The sequence below is a fragment of the Chelmon rostratus genome, chromosome 15, assembly GCF_017976325.1.
Source record: "Chelmon rostratus isolate fCheRos1 chromosome 15, fCheRos1.pri, whole genome shotgun sequence".
In the NCBI taxonomy this organism is placed as follows: domain Eukaryota; kingdom Metazoa; phylum Chordata; class Actinopteri; order Chaetodontiformes; family Chaetodontidae; genus Chelmon; species Chelmon rostratus.
The window spans coordinates 12,996,002-13,008,926 of NC_055672.1; positions in this window are offsets into that span (position 1 = coordinate 12,996,002).

Sequence of the window (12,925 nt, forward strand, 5' to 3'; positions counted from 1 at the left end):
GGCAGGGAGGGGTGTGTGCAGGCTACAGCTGGCAGAGGGATTCCCAGAGCCAACTGCCAGTGTAGTGGAGCTCCTTAACAACTTCACAGGACTCTCAGAAAGGAGCTTTAAAGTGGCCACATGGCCTGGCCAGCACAGCAGAGCAGAGCAGAGCAGCAGGCTTTACTGGGGCTCTGCATACACACACACACACACACACACATGCACAAGCATTCATACACACACACAAGCTCAAACAAGACTCAGCCCACCAGCTGCTGACAGGGACAAGAGTGTCCAGAGCGATAAATCTGTGAGAGTGTGTGTGTGTGTGTGTGTGTTGTGTGCGAGGGAGTGGGGTTAGGAAAGAAATAGCAAAAGAGCAAAAAGCCTCTTCTGGCTTTACATGCTACACCGGAGTCACTGTATAGCATAACAGCCACAGATTTGCATGAAAACATGAAGTTGGCCTGATACGCTTTGTCAAAGCTGCTTCACCCGCATTTGCCTCGCTCGTACCTGCAAACCCTTTCATCTGCTCATAAGCTGCCTCTTTGCACAAAACAGAAATAAAAATTCCTACAACTGCTGTCCTCCTCCTCCTCTGTACCTGCAGTACGCCTCCAGGAGTGAAAACATGTGCTACATGCTGCTCGAGCAAAGCCGCTTTGCTTTTCGCCGTTTGATTCCTCCGATAACAGCAAGCAGCGGCTGATCATCAAATGTTTTCAACCAGTTAAGCCTCCTAATTTCAAAATCGCCGTCTGATCCTTGAAATGCCAGTGCTCGGCGCAAAGCAGAAATTGGTTCTTCTTCTTTTTTCTTTTTTCTTTTTTTTGGGTCCATTCATATGCTCCATAATCATTATCCCTCTTTTGAGCTGAACTTTGAGGAAGGGATGGAGGGGGGTGGAGAGATAGGGGAGGAGGCCAGTGGATCAGATGCCATCACACACCCTAACTCTGTGTGTGGTGGCACAAACGTCGCCCTCTCTTGCTTTCTCAAACCTCCACTAGACGCTTGTCTGTCTGGATCAGCAAAGTATATTTTCCAGGGGTTGTTCAGCCACAAAGGTTTTCAGTCAGGATCGCGGTCTTTCCTTTTTTTCCCACCATCACTATGCTAGACCACCACTATACTAATGGTGGGGCATTAGCATTTCAAGGAGCCTCCATTAAGGAGGGCAAGAAAAGCTGCTCTCAGCGGGGGGAAATCCATTTTGTCCCAGGCTCCAACATCTGCTGCAGCCGTCCCAGCCAGAAGGACGCTCGGATAAAGCCGAAGAGCCCTCTGATTTACTGTAATGACAGACAGACAGATAGACAGGCAGAACGGATGACCATATGCGGAAGCGAGAGAGAAAAAGGAAAAGACAAAAACAACTTCTGTCTCACTGTCTGTCATTTTCTGGTGCTTTCTATGTGCATGTGTCAGTGGTGGTGAGTGGTGGTGGTGGCGGCGGTGGTAGTGGTGTGTGTGTGTGTGTGTGTGTGTGTCGGGGGGGGGGGGGGGTCATGGGAAAGGCAGGTTGCCAGATTAAGCTCTTCTGGGTAAAATCCTTTACACACAAAGTAGTGTGCAAAATAAATATCTTAGAAACGGAATGTCGTAATAGAGATAGCAGTACAACAGGGGTTTAAGAGCAGTGGTGAGAAGACATATGTGCTCATAATGGCAGAGACTCACAGGCCGGGTGTCATCTGGTGCCACATAATGTCTAAAAGACCCGAACCAAAAGAGAAGACAAGTCAAAAAGTGTGGCAAAGAGGCAGGCGGACGGAGGGACGCAGGGTCTTGATCCCTGTCCCATCTGTCCTGCTCCAGCAGCTCTCCTTCATCCTTCCCTCTACGGTGGTCTCCTGTTTGCCGATGCCTAAACCTACTAAGTCCCTCACCATCCTAAAGCCTGAGCAGCATGGAGGTGAGCTGAATCCCGGCCCGGCCAGCTGGGAGTTGAAGCTTTTAGCAGATAGATACACACACGCACACACACACACATTTCCAAACTGGGAAAACACCAGCTGAAAGCTGAGGTCAAAGCAAGAGAAGAATGTGTTTTTTTTTTTTAATCTCCGTAGTAACTCATGTAATATAATGACACTCTGCCCTTCTAATGACAGAGTATGTTGCAATTACATGACCTTTTCCCCACCCAAATAGAGCGTCTGTGATGTCATGGCGCCACCGCGCAGATATTTTTATGTTCATGTGCGTAGAGCGGGCCTGATAATAGCACATTCTCCAAGACGAACGCCGCAGCGATGGTAGCAGACAACCTCTGGGCTGCTGTGACACAACACAACACTACCGTGATGGATAAGGACTGCTGGGAAACACCAAAACAAAAAACTCACTCCAGCTGATAAACACTGTAGTTTTTATTTTTCGGAGCAGCATATCTGACTGTTTGGCTGGATAACTTGCGCAAATTCATCTGTCTCTGCTCTGCACCATCTTCTAGGAGTAAAGATACAGATAGAAGGTGTCTGCTGGAGTTTAAACAGATGGAGGGCCTCTTCTGGGAAGGGTTTTTAAAGAGTTTTCTCCTCCACCCCCCCAAAAAACAGCAAAATCCATCTGTCTTAACGAGCCATTTATTCTTATATTCAATCTCAAAATCTTGGTTTCATTTAGAGGCAGAACAATACCTGCTGCTAAGAAGAGGTAATTGTTTCCAAAGCAGTTTCAAAATGGGTGAAAATATGTTCAATATATTATTTGACCTCAAGAAAGTCTTGAAACAATTTGATGCATTTTGGAAACAACTGAAATTATCTGCTAATTAGCTTTTGGAAGATCATTTTCATCGGTTCTGGGAAAAATATGATTTTAATGTTCTCAGTAATAGATTTCATGACTTTCCGCTGCGCACACGCACACACACACACACACACACACACACACACAAGCCGCTTGGTCGGCCCAACCAAGTCTGTCAAGGAGAAGGAGGGTGATGATGTCATCAAGCCGAGCCGGTGCATCACATCAGCGGCTGACCCGGTGATGTCGCCTGCGGTGAGCACCTGGCTGCTTTCATCACAAGAGAGTCATTACATGTCGCCAAGGTGTTTAGAGCGCACAGTCATTACACACACACACGCACACACACACACAGAGCCAGCCCAGCAGCTGGTATGTAACTCCAACTGGACAAAACAATAAAACTTGGAACATGACAATGCATTGGATGGTACAGAAACCTGGTCAATTTGGAAAGAGCTCTCTCTCACTGTCTGTCTGTGTGTCTGTCTGTCTGTGTGTCTGTGTATCTGTCTGTGTGTCTGTCTGTCTGTGTGTCTGTCTGTCTCTTTCTCTGGTACCACCCAGCCTCAGTTGTGATGCCACAGCTTTAATGCAGCACCAGCCTGATTGATGCCTTTTACTCTGTGTGGTCCAGACGTAAGTCATCCAGGCCACTTACTTCACTCTGTTTACTAGTGGGTTACTTCTCTCTCTCACACACACACACACACACCTACACACACACACACACACACACGTCATCTCTTACTCTGTCTCCACAGGTCTGGTTCTGAGCTCCATCACTCCTAACAATTATCTTTGGCGTTAGCTCACAGATCGGGCACCTCAGAGTCTGGGGCTGTTACAGACACGCTGGCCTCGAGATGTGTTTACAAGAACTGGGGGTAAATTGCGTGTGTGTGTGTGTGAGAAAGAAAATGTATGAGAAGTAAGAGCAGAAGGCTAGCTTATAGTGTGCTACAGTCAGCAACACTTTAAAAGGAAGGCTTGAAGTGCTCTTCCCGCTACCGGATCATGTCCAGTGTCTACACACAAAGACACACTACAAACATGCGCTCACACACACAAACATACACACACACATGCACAGAGCCAGATGGACAGCAGTGCTAAGGCTTAGTTTAATGACAAAAGGACCCTCAATCTGGACACGGATTTATCACTCACTTTAAAGTCCATCTGCGAGAAGTTTGGACTGAAAACGCAACTGCTCAGTCTCTCCGCCGTCCTCGGCTCGTGTTTGAGCAACTTAGCGGCTCTCTGTCTCCCTCTCTGCAGACCACACTCACACACACTCTCACACACACCAAGTCCCATACCTCTCCTGCATCTGTAACAAATCTGAATGATGAATGTTTGAAAACAAGGGTGGAGGGTTATGGGGGGCTGTCGTGAATAAATAACTAAAAAAAAGACAGGACGACTCCGATTCTCAGCCCGGTGGCGATATCATACAGCCGTGCAACCACAGGCTTTTATTTCCTGGCTTTAGTGGTGTCCAGAGGCCTGGCAGCATGTGGGGTGGGGTGAGGGTGGGGTGAGGGGAAGCTGGGAGGCAGATAGACAAGAAGAGTGACAGCACGGAGATAGACTAGCTACCTATTTATAGCCCGGGCCATCTGCAGAGCTCCCTCTTGTCTTTGGTCATCCTGTTCACAAAGGCTTGGAGGCAGATTCCAGCAGCCCAGCGCCCAGCCGCTCCATTCACTATTCATTCCAGAGCCGGCAGCACCATATGGATCCGGCCCCACTGCTGGGCCCTGGCCGGCCTGTTTCTCTCTATCTCTCCTCTCAGATTGACGTGGTAATGAAGCCTGGGTGGCTTGCAAAGCGCTCTCCTTTCTTTTTTCCCACTTTCTCCCTGTGTCTTTCCCCTCTTCTCTCTCAAAGACGCCGGGCTTGAGCATGACCGGACACCCCCTCCTCCTCCTTCCCTCCTGTTCTCTTCCTATTACTCTCCCTCCTCCTCCTCCTCCTCCTCCTCCTCTCTCCTTCTGTCTTTCTTTATATGCAGCCCAGACACTCTCCTCTCCTCCCTTTACCCACTCTCAGACATTCAAATGATCTCATTTCATTCGCTGACACCTGCAAAGAGCTAATGTGACCTTAAGTGGCCGAGATGTTCTGTTGCCAGTCTTACTATACATCTGCATCCCCATCAACACTCAGGCATACAGCTATATATTGATGCAGGAATGAGCAAAAATGTCATTTTATTAATCACCAGTGTCACATGTCAGCACTAAGATTGGATACTCCCAGACCACATCCTCTTTTTTCCAGCTCACATCCCCTTTCCATCTTGACCATCTCACTTCAATGAGGCCAAACTGGCAATAAAGCGGAAATGGAATCAGAGAAGGGGATTCCACACAAGGAAACTGTTAATGATGCTACAAAGCACAGCCCCTTGGGGGAAGTAAGAGGACTGTGAAACTAAACCCAAACAGAGCTTCTGTCAGCCTCCCTTTGTCCACACTCAGTCCTTTAGTCAGCGGACAAAAAAAGGCTTTTTTACATTCCTCTTAGTTACAGGACTCTAAACTGGTGCGACCCAGTATGTGTGGTTTTGTGAATTTTGTTGCTGCCCGGGCCAACAGATAAAAAAAAACTGGCCGACAATTTAAAGGACAAGGTGATATTTTATATTTTTCTTATTGGCAACCACTTGCATGAAAAGGCCAAAACCATAAAGCTTTGTCTGTGTAGCTGATCAGGCTTATTATTATAGCTTTTATAGGCTTTTAGCTTATTTCTCTGTGCCACAGACCTCCAGTGTGGTCCAAAATACCATCAATAAAGCACATTATTGCACCGGGTGACGTCTTCCTTCGTTCCTTCACTATTTTGACATAACGTCACATGCATTGTTCCTGCCGCTGTATACTTACTAGAGCACCAAACCCCAACTGAAAAAAGCACCAACGAATGCACTATTTACTCCTGTTTGAGTGATGTGTGCTAAAGATATACAGACTTTTCTTAGAATAACAGTATGTATTTTTGGAGATCTTCATTAGGAACCAGTAGCTTTTGGGAAGTCAGAGGTGAGAGATGACTGAACCAGGGGGGCAACAAACACGAGCGGTCAAACGGGTTGCAGAAAAAACAGGTCCGTTTACAGAACAGCTTCCTGGTTGAACTTGTCATGCACACTTATGATTATATGCAACATCATGGGTGTCCTCACTCTCTCTTTCACCGAATAACCTGCTAATCTGGTGCAAAAGTTGTCTTATAATCAGTCTGATCTTCTTTCTGCTCATGTTTCTTGCCCCATCGGACCTTTATTTAGCAATGCTACCCCACTCCAGGATCTGAGCAGCTACTCATGTGAGTATAACTGATAGAACAGGTGGCCGTGAGCTCCAGAAAGAAGCCCAGTTTATAATAACATGTTGTTTTCGTTTAAGACAAGTCACTGAATTCTGCTCCTTAATCAACACACTTTTCTACTGATCAGAAAGTACGTCGAAGTCCTAATGTTGATATATGAGTAGTCTGTTGGTCTCATAGAAAGTAATGGGAGCTATAACTGACAGAAAAAACTTTCATTTAAATCCCACCTCCCACCATATTTATCAAACTCTGCCAGCAACAAGAGCTTTACCTGCTAATTGCCGAGGGAGAGGAAAAATAACTGGCTGCGTGCACTTGTTGTGGTCATATTTATAGAAGTTAGATAACGTTAAAAATACATTAGTAGTCGTAGGTATCATTCCTCAGCTGTAGTGTGGCATTCACCTTGGGATCTGTGGAGCCTGAGGCCTAGGGCCAGCCTAGTTAACCATGCATGCTGTGCTGGGCCTAACCTAATTAGGTGCCATCCCAATGTCAACACTGCTGTGTTCAGTGCCTGACAAAAGACAAGCCTTTTCTTCCTCTGCTCACACTGTGAAAGGGCTACAAAGAGCCGGGTTAGAGAGAGCCTACCATCTGCAAGCTCCGTGTGTGTACTTGCATGTGTGTGCGTGCCTGTGTGTGATGCACGCACGCTGTCATTTTGCTTTCAACTTTCAAACGTTCGCTGGGAAATGTAGGAAATGAAGCATCCGCAAGTTCTGCGACCAGCTTCTTCACAGGAAACTGGCAGCGACGAACATTCAAACCGGATTTATAGCCGCTTCTGCGAAAAGAAAACATTGTGCAACCAGGCGTAATCACTCCCATCTTACTTACAGCAGCGAACACACCTCGTGCATGCACGTACGTACAGCTGTGTCTCTTTCAGTGTTGATTTCATGCCACGTGCATCCTGTGAGTCCACTCCCACTTTAAGTCTGGGTGCACTCTAATTTCATACCAATGAGTTTCATTGATCTTCTTTTTTATGTTATTTTACCTCACATCTCCAGCATCATTAAACGCAAAGAAACATTTTGCACAGAAATCCCAATTAGAGTTGATCAAATATGGCTCCTCAGGCGCGGAGGCACGCGCGCGCACGCTCGGTGTTGCCTTTTTAATGTGTCGTCAAACCATCCACTAATTCCATTTATACGGATAAAACACTCTCACAAATAGATTACCTGCTACATACGATCCCCTCTTTCACTGTGAAATCGTGGCACGGAGCCACATCCTCCCACTGCTTCGTAGTCCATTAAAATACAGATGAGAGCGTTTTACAGCCCGGGCCAACAGCAACGCCTCCCAGCTAATCCACCAACAAACACAAACATCAGATGAATTATCTGTAATGGAGAGGACTCTGTTCTGGCACCGCTGACGGAGAAATGAAACAAAACATGAGTTTATTTTGGTAAATATTTGGATTTCATTTTGATTCTGCTTTTCATGTACGTAATTAGCTGGCAAATATAGATCTGTATAGAAATCCTTGCTTTTCTCATCAAGAGGGTGTTGGTGTCTTTGGGTGTGCTTCCAGCAGTTCTTCTCAGAACTGCTTCATGCGTTAAAACTGGGAGAGGAAAGTTTCTTTGCTTTCACCATTTGAAGAGTTTGTCAAGCTCAGCTTCTAAAAACCGCACTTTCAGAGGAGAAAGCGGCTCTCTGCGTCCTCCATCCATCCATCTATCCGTGGCCACTAGTACACTTGACAGTTTCACTGGCTCAGGAGCCAAGCAAACAATGCTGCTCTGACAAGCGAATCTCTCCCGTGTCGGAATCTCATCTACTTAAAGCACTATTTATTCAGCACACATCCTTTTAATGCTGAATCTTGGCAACGGCGCATGAAATCCAGCACCTTAATTCCATTAGCTTGTTACTCCAATAAGTCCCAATAATCTAAAGCTAACTGCAGCACATACGCAGGCAGTGGAAATACATGGGCCATAGCTGCTCCCTCTGGGGTATTTTTAATAACACTAATAGCCTTTAAAGTTTGATTCATTCTAGTGATATCAAAGTAAATGACCACATTAACCTGCGCTGGCTGGGACTAACTGCAGCAGAGCTTGTCCTAGTGAGGAAGTAAAAACCGGTGGCAATATGAAACACTGCAGGTTTGGAGGATTTAATGTAATTACATCAGAGAGACGTAAAGATGGCACAGCTGAAGAAAGTAGTTATTCAAACGCTTTTTCCTCTCCCGCTGCCGCTTAGTTTCCCACCATCCTGAACAGATCGCCTCATGCTTGATCATGGTCCACACACAGGGCCGAATCTATTGTCGATAAGAGACTGAAGCTTCTCTTCAAATGGGGCTTAGCAAGTGTCGTTCAAAGCCTCTGCTCTTCATTTCAAAAGTGACTCAGCTTTTGTTAGTCAAAGGGTGAAGAGGGTCCTTGAAGACTCAGATGCCCTTGGTGAGAAGGAGCAGATAAACTGGTAAAAGGGAGACAGGAAAGGAAAAGACAGGCAGAGGGAACGACGGCGGCGCGAGACAGATAATCTGAGAGGAAAGAGAAAGGGGAGGTAATAGGGATAGTAAGAGCATGCCAAAAGAGAAAGGCATGAGAAAGTCTGCGCCGGTAGGTCTGATCCTACGTGAGCCGATGAGATGGGTGACGGGCGAGGAGGGGTGAGAGATAAGAGCCAAAGAGGATTAGGGCCGTGAGAACCTTTGTTGTTGTGATCAGTTAAAAGCACTGGCTCTCAACGATCCACCTGACCACTTCAGCGTGCTTACAGCAGCAAATCTGCATGCGAGGGCCGGCGAGACGCCTTCAGCTGCTCTTTGAAACGAAACGAGCCGAGTCTGCAGTGATCCGGGCAAACTTTGAACACAAAGTGCTGGAAGTAAAAGTGTCGCAGAACGGAGAAAACGTGCATTCTTCTGGAAACTGCCGATGCATGATTGTCACGTGATCCCAAGTTGTGTCCAAAATCATTCGCAAGTCATGGGGAGCTATAGACGTCGTGCAATGCACAGGCAGGGCAAAAAAGGCAGATTTAAATGATGAAATTAAGGTTTTAAGCAGTGTTACAATTCAGTTTTTTAATTCTGTCACACATTAGCCAACACTGCAGAGGGTGAGGTCACGTCCTCTGCGTTTTTAGATGGGAATTTGCAGGGGAGTTGCGACCTTAGTGCCGTTTCCACTCTGTTTGTTGCTGGGCAGGTAGTGTACGCTGAGTTTTAAAAACTTTTCCACTGAAAACAGCTGCCTGATGTGAACGATAATGACGCAATGAGAGCAGCGAGAGCGGACCAAAACAGTGTTTTGAGCCGTAAAGCCAAAACAATGAGTTAAGAGACGTTGAAACGCTCCGTAAAGCCGAGAGGAACTGTGGAGTTAGCTGATAATTATCTGCGGGTTTGTCGCTAGGAGTGACAACTCCCATATACACGTAGTCATTTGATCCATTGTTAATATAAAAATAACACAGCTTCAAATTCGACACTGCTTTTAGGTCAACATAATAAACAAAGGATCTAGTATTTTCCCATCAGAATTTTATTCCTGGCAGCACGAAGAGGGCATTGAAACAGCACTTAGACCTTCATGCTGGAAAATAAAAGAGTAATACCTTATTTTACTGGTCCAATAGTTTCCTGGAAAGAACTGCGTAATCTGGTACTAATTAGAGAAGAATAGAGACAAACGTCCCAGACACTTATTTGAATTGAAGTTTAGTTGAAGAATTTCCTTGACTGAAAGGACCAGAATCCTGCACACTGCTGCTCAGTCACACTCACTTTATTTACGACGTCTCTCAACCAAAACATCATAAATAAAATGCAAGTGATTGAGAGTGTGCAGCGGTGTTTGCTTCTTGTAGACTTTGTTTCCTGCAGAGGAATTTCCTTTCAAAACGGCCCCACTGAAATAAATGATAAAATATAATAAATTCAGATAGTTGGAGCTTTTCTTTTGCATGTCTGGTAGGGGCTTCCTAAGGGGAACTTTCAGTATTTCTAAAATCCTGGCTACGGTGCTGTCCTTTTCACAGAACTGCTTATATAATAATGGTAAAATAGTGAATGAGAGATGGAGTGAATGACTTTGGACACCGCCGCAGTCTCGCTGACATGTGATCCAGTTCTGAGTGCCTGGACTTGCTGGTGCACTACATTTTTCACGTTCATTTTGCTCTGTAAACAATAAATAACGCTTCAAAGACAGTGGAAAGCATCTTGGCAGTAACGGTGTTAAGCTGTTGGCTCGGGATGGAAAAGATTTAAGTGTTTTTCTATTGTTTTGGCATTTCAGTGTGGCTGGAGGATTTTTTTACAGAATGATCAGAAATCGCCTGTGGGATTGAAAAATGATATACTTTTTATGGATATAGGCTTTTCTTTCATATGGCCATGTTTATTAAAGCCCACGAGGGAATGAAAAGTTACAATTTCATCTTCTGTCATTTAATCTCCTTCAAAAATCTCTTGAGGAGTTAAGAATGTGCACATGGCTTTTCCACACATATTACACCTGAATATGCATGTTATGGCAGCCCCTAGCAGCTCATACCCTACTGGTGCAGCCGTTCTCCAAACACCAGACACATAATTTACCTCAGTAGAAACAACACAAGCATGGGTGGTCAGAGATGGCATAGGACAGAGCAATGAATCAGCCGAGGCTGAGCTGTTCTCTGTTTTCACAGAAAGGAGTGTGTTTCCTACATTAACTCTCTCTTCCCTCTGTGCTGTATAAATAGATAAAGATTGAGTAAGAGCGAGATGACTGCGGTCAGAGGGTTTGGGGTTAGAAGGAAGTGGGCTCTGCTGCGACAAAGAGATACAGCAGAAGGAAGCAGAGTTGTGCAGCAGGGAGCGCTGAGTCCATGTTGACCTCTGATGTTCCTGCTCTGTACAGTCTGCACGAGGCGGTGAGGGTCACCACAGAGGACCGTGACCCACACACTCTTATAGAGAACTCAGCCTTGGTATAAAGCCCAATAGTGTCAGCTAGGTTAGAATAATCTGATGTTTTTTTAGTGAAAAAGACATTTCTCCCTGTATGATGATAGGACTTTAACAATGTCAGCAAAGGATTATCCGTCAAATTAGATAAATCATTCGGCCTCCTAAAACTGTCATTCTTGGAAATCACCTACAGCTTGTGACTTCCTGTTTACATACAGGGCTGCTTTTGATTGGACGGCGCAAAACATCTTTGATACCTAAGATGTTTTTTTTTTAATTATGCATCAAGATTTCATAAATGACTTGTGTGAAACTAGCTTGTTGTTATGAAGAGCTGAGGAAGAACTGAACATCTGGTGGATCTCAGTCCTGTACAGCACTTTAAAATATTATCATACTGCATATTTTACATTACACTTTATACAGGAGTGTACCTGTACATCATATTTATAATGGCTGACAAAACAATGTTAACCACAAGGTCAATTTAGTAGCTGAGCTGGGGCTTTCAATCATATCACATGATTTCCTTCAACAGATGGAGTTTTCCAGTTGTCCTGAAACGGCACAAATGTTCAAATGTCCAATTTTTCTGAGCGCTTTATGGACTCCTCGTCTGTTTTGGCCTTCAGTCTTAACCAGTAGGTTTGGTGTTAAATGCAAAAATTCAAAAAGGGCAGCGACGAACTACATGTGCAAAGTTCCCTGAAATTAAATGCAACTCAAGAGTGGGCCGTTTGACACAGGCCGTCTTAAGTCACACACAAAAAACCATGTTACCACAGAATCCAAGAAGTCTCATGCAGAGGTGGTATCAGAAGCTGGTTTCAGGTCTCACACACATTCTCAATTCCCCTCGGAATAGAGGAACCTTGACCGCCTGCACGCCGGGATTGAAACGGCACCAACTTCATCAGTTTACTCACTGAAGCTTCTGTTAGAGCTGAGACCGGCTCTGTGAAATGACGCTGCATTGTCACTGCACCTGTTACATCCCTACAGCAACGCGCTCGGTGGTCATTAACACCAACTGTTAATTTTCTGCAAGATAACTCTGTGGCAGATATAAGGCGACTTAAGGCATCTTCTGATTTCCACCCATACACCACCTCACCTCCGCTCTCCCTGCTGCACAAAAAAAAAAATCTGATTTCAGCAATCATCTTCTGACAGCCCGTTGGACTGGAAACCATGCCGCCGTTCTCCCTGTGTGAAAGTGGAGATATGCAGATATCTGATTACTGGGGTGCAGACTGCGAGCTGCAGTGACAGCTGTGCCGCAGTGATAGGTGGGCGACACAGCAATGTTAACGTGTGATTGTATGCCAACGGGCAATATTGCCCAAAAGTTAAACTGCAGCCAACTTTTCCACACTGCCAACTGGTTGGTGGTTGTCACGCTGGCCAACAGATCTGAGTGGTTCAACTCTAAGAGAAAATAAGTGGATTTTTAACAACTTCAGATGACTAGTTGCTTGAGTTGTTAATATTATAGTCGCGAGGTATAGCATCGTTTCGATGCCACAGCTGTCCACCTCCATCCTCTACCACCTCCCGTCTCGTCTCCTGCAGCCAGCTGCGTGTTGTGGAGGAGTGGTGTGTGCAGGGCAGAGGAGGGCCGGCCTCCAGGGAGGCCTGGAGTGGCCACTCCACGACCAGCCTGGAAGGCACTCGGGCAGCCATGGCGCCTTTGTCTCCCAGTCCAATCTGGCCACCTCATCTCTCCCATCCATCCATCCATCTCTCCCAGCGCTTCCTGCCTGTCGGCGTGCCTGCTGCAGCCTCTCACGGTACAACAGAGCCAGGCCTCGATGGCTGTTGCTCAGAGAGCAGAGAGAGTCCCATCTGGACCACAGGAGAGACTGAAGAGAGGCAGGACGTGGTCAGGGAGGAGGACAGCGACAGACC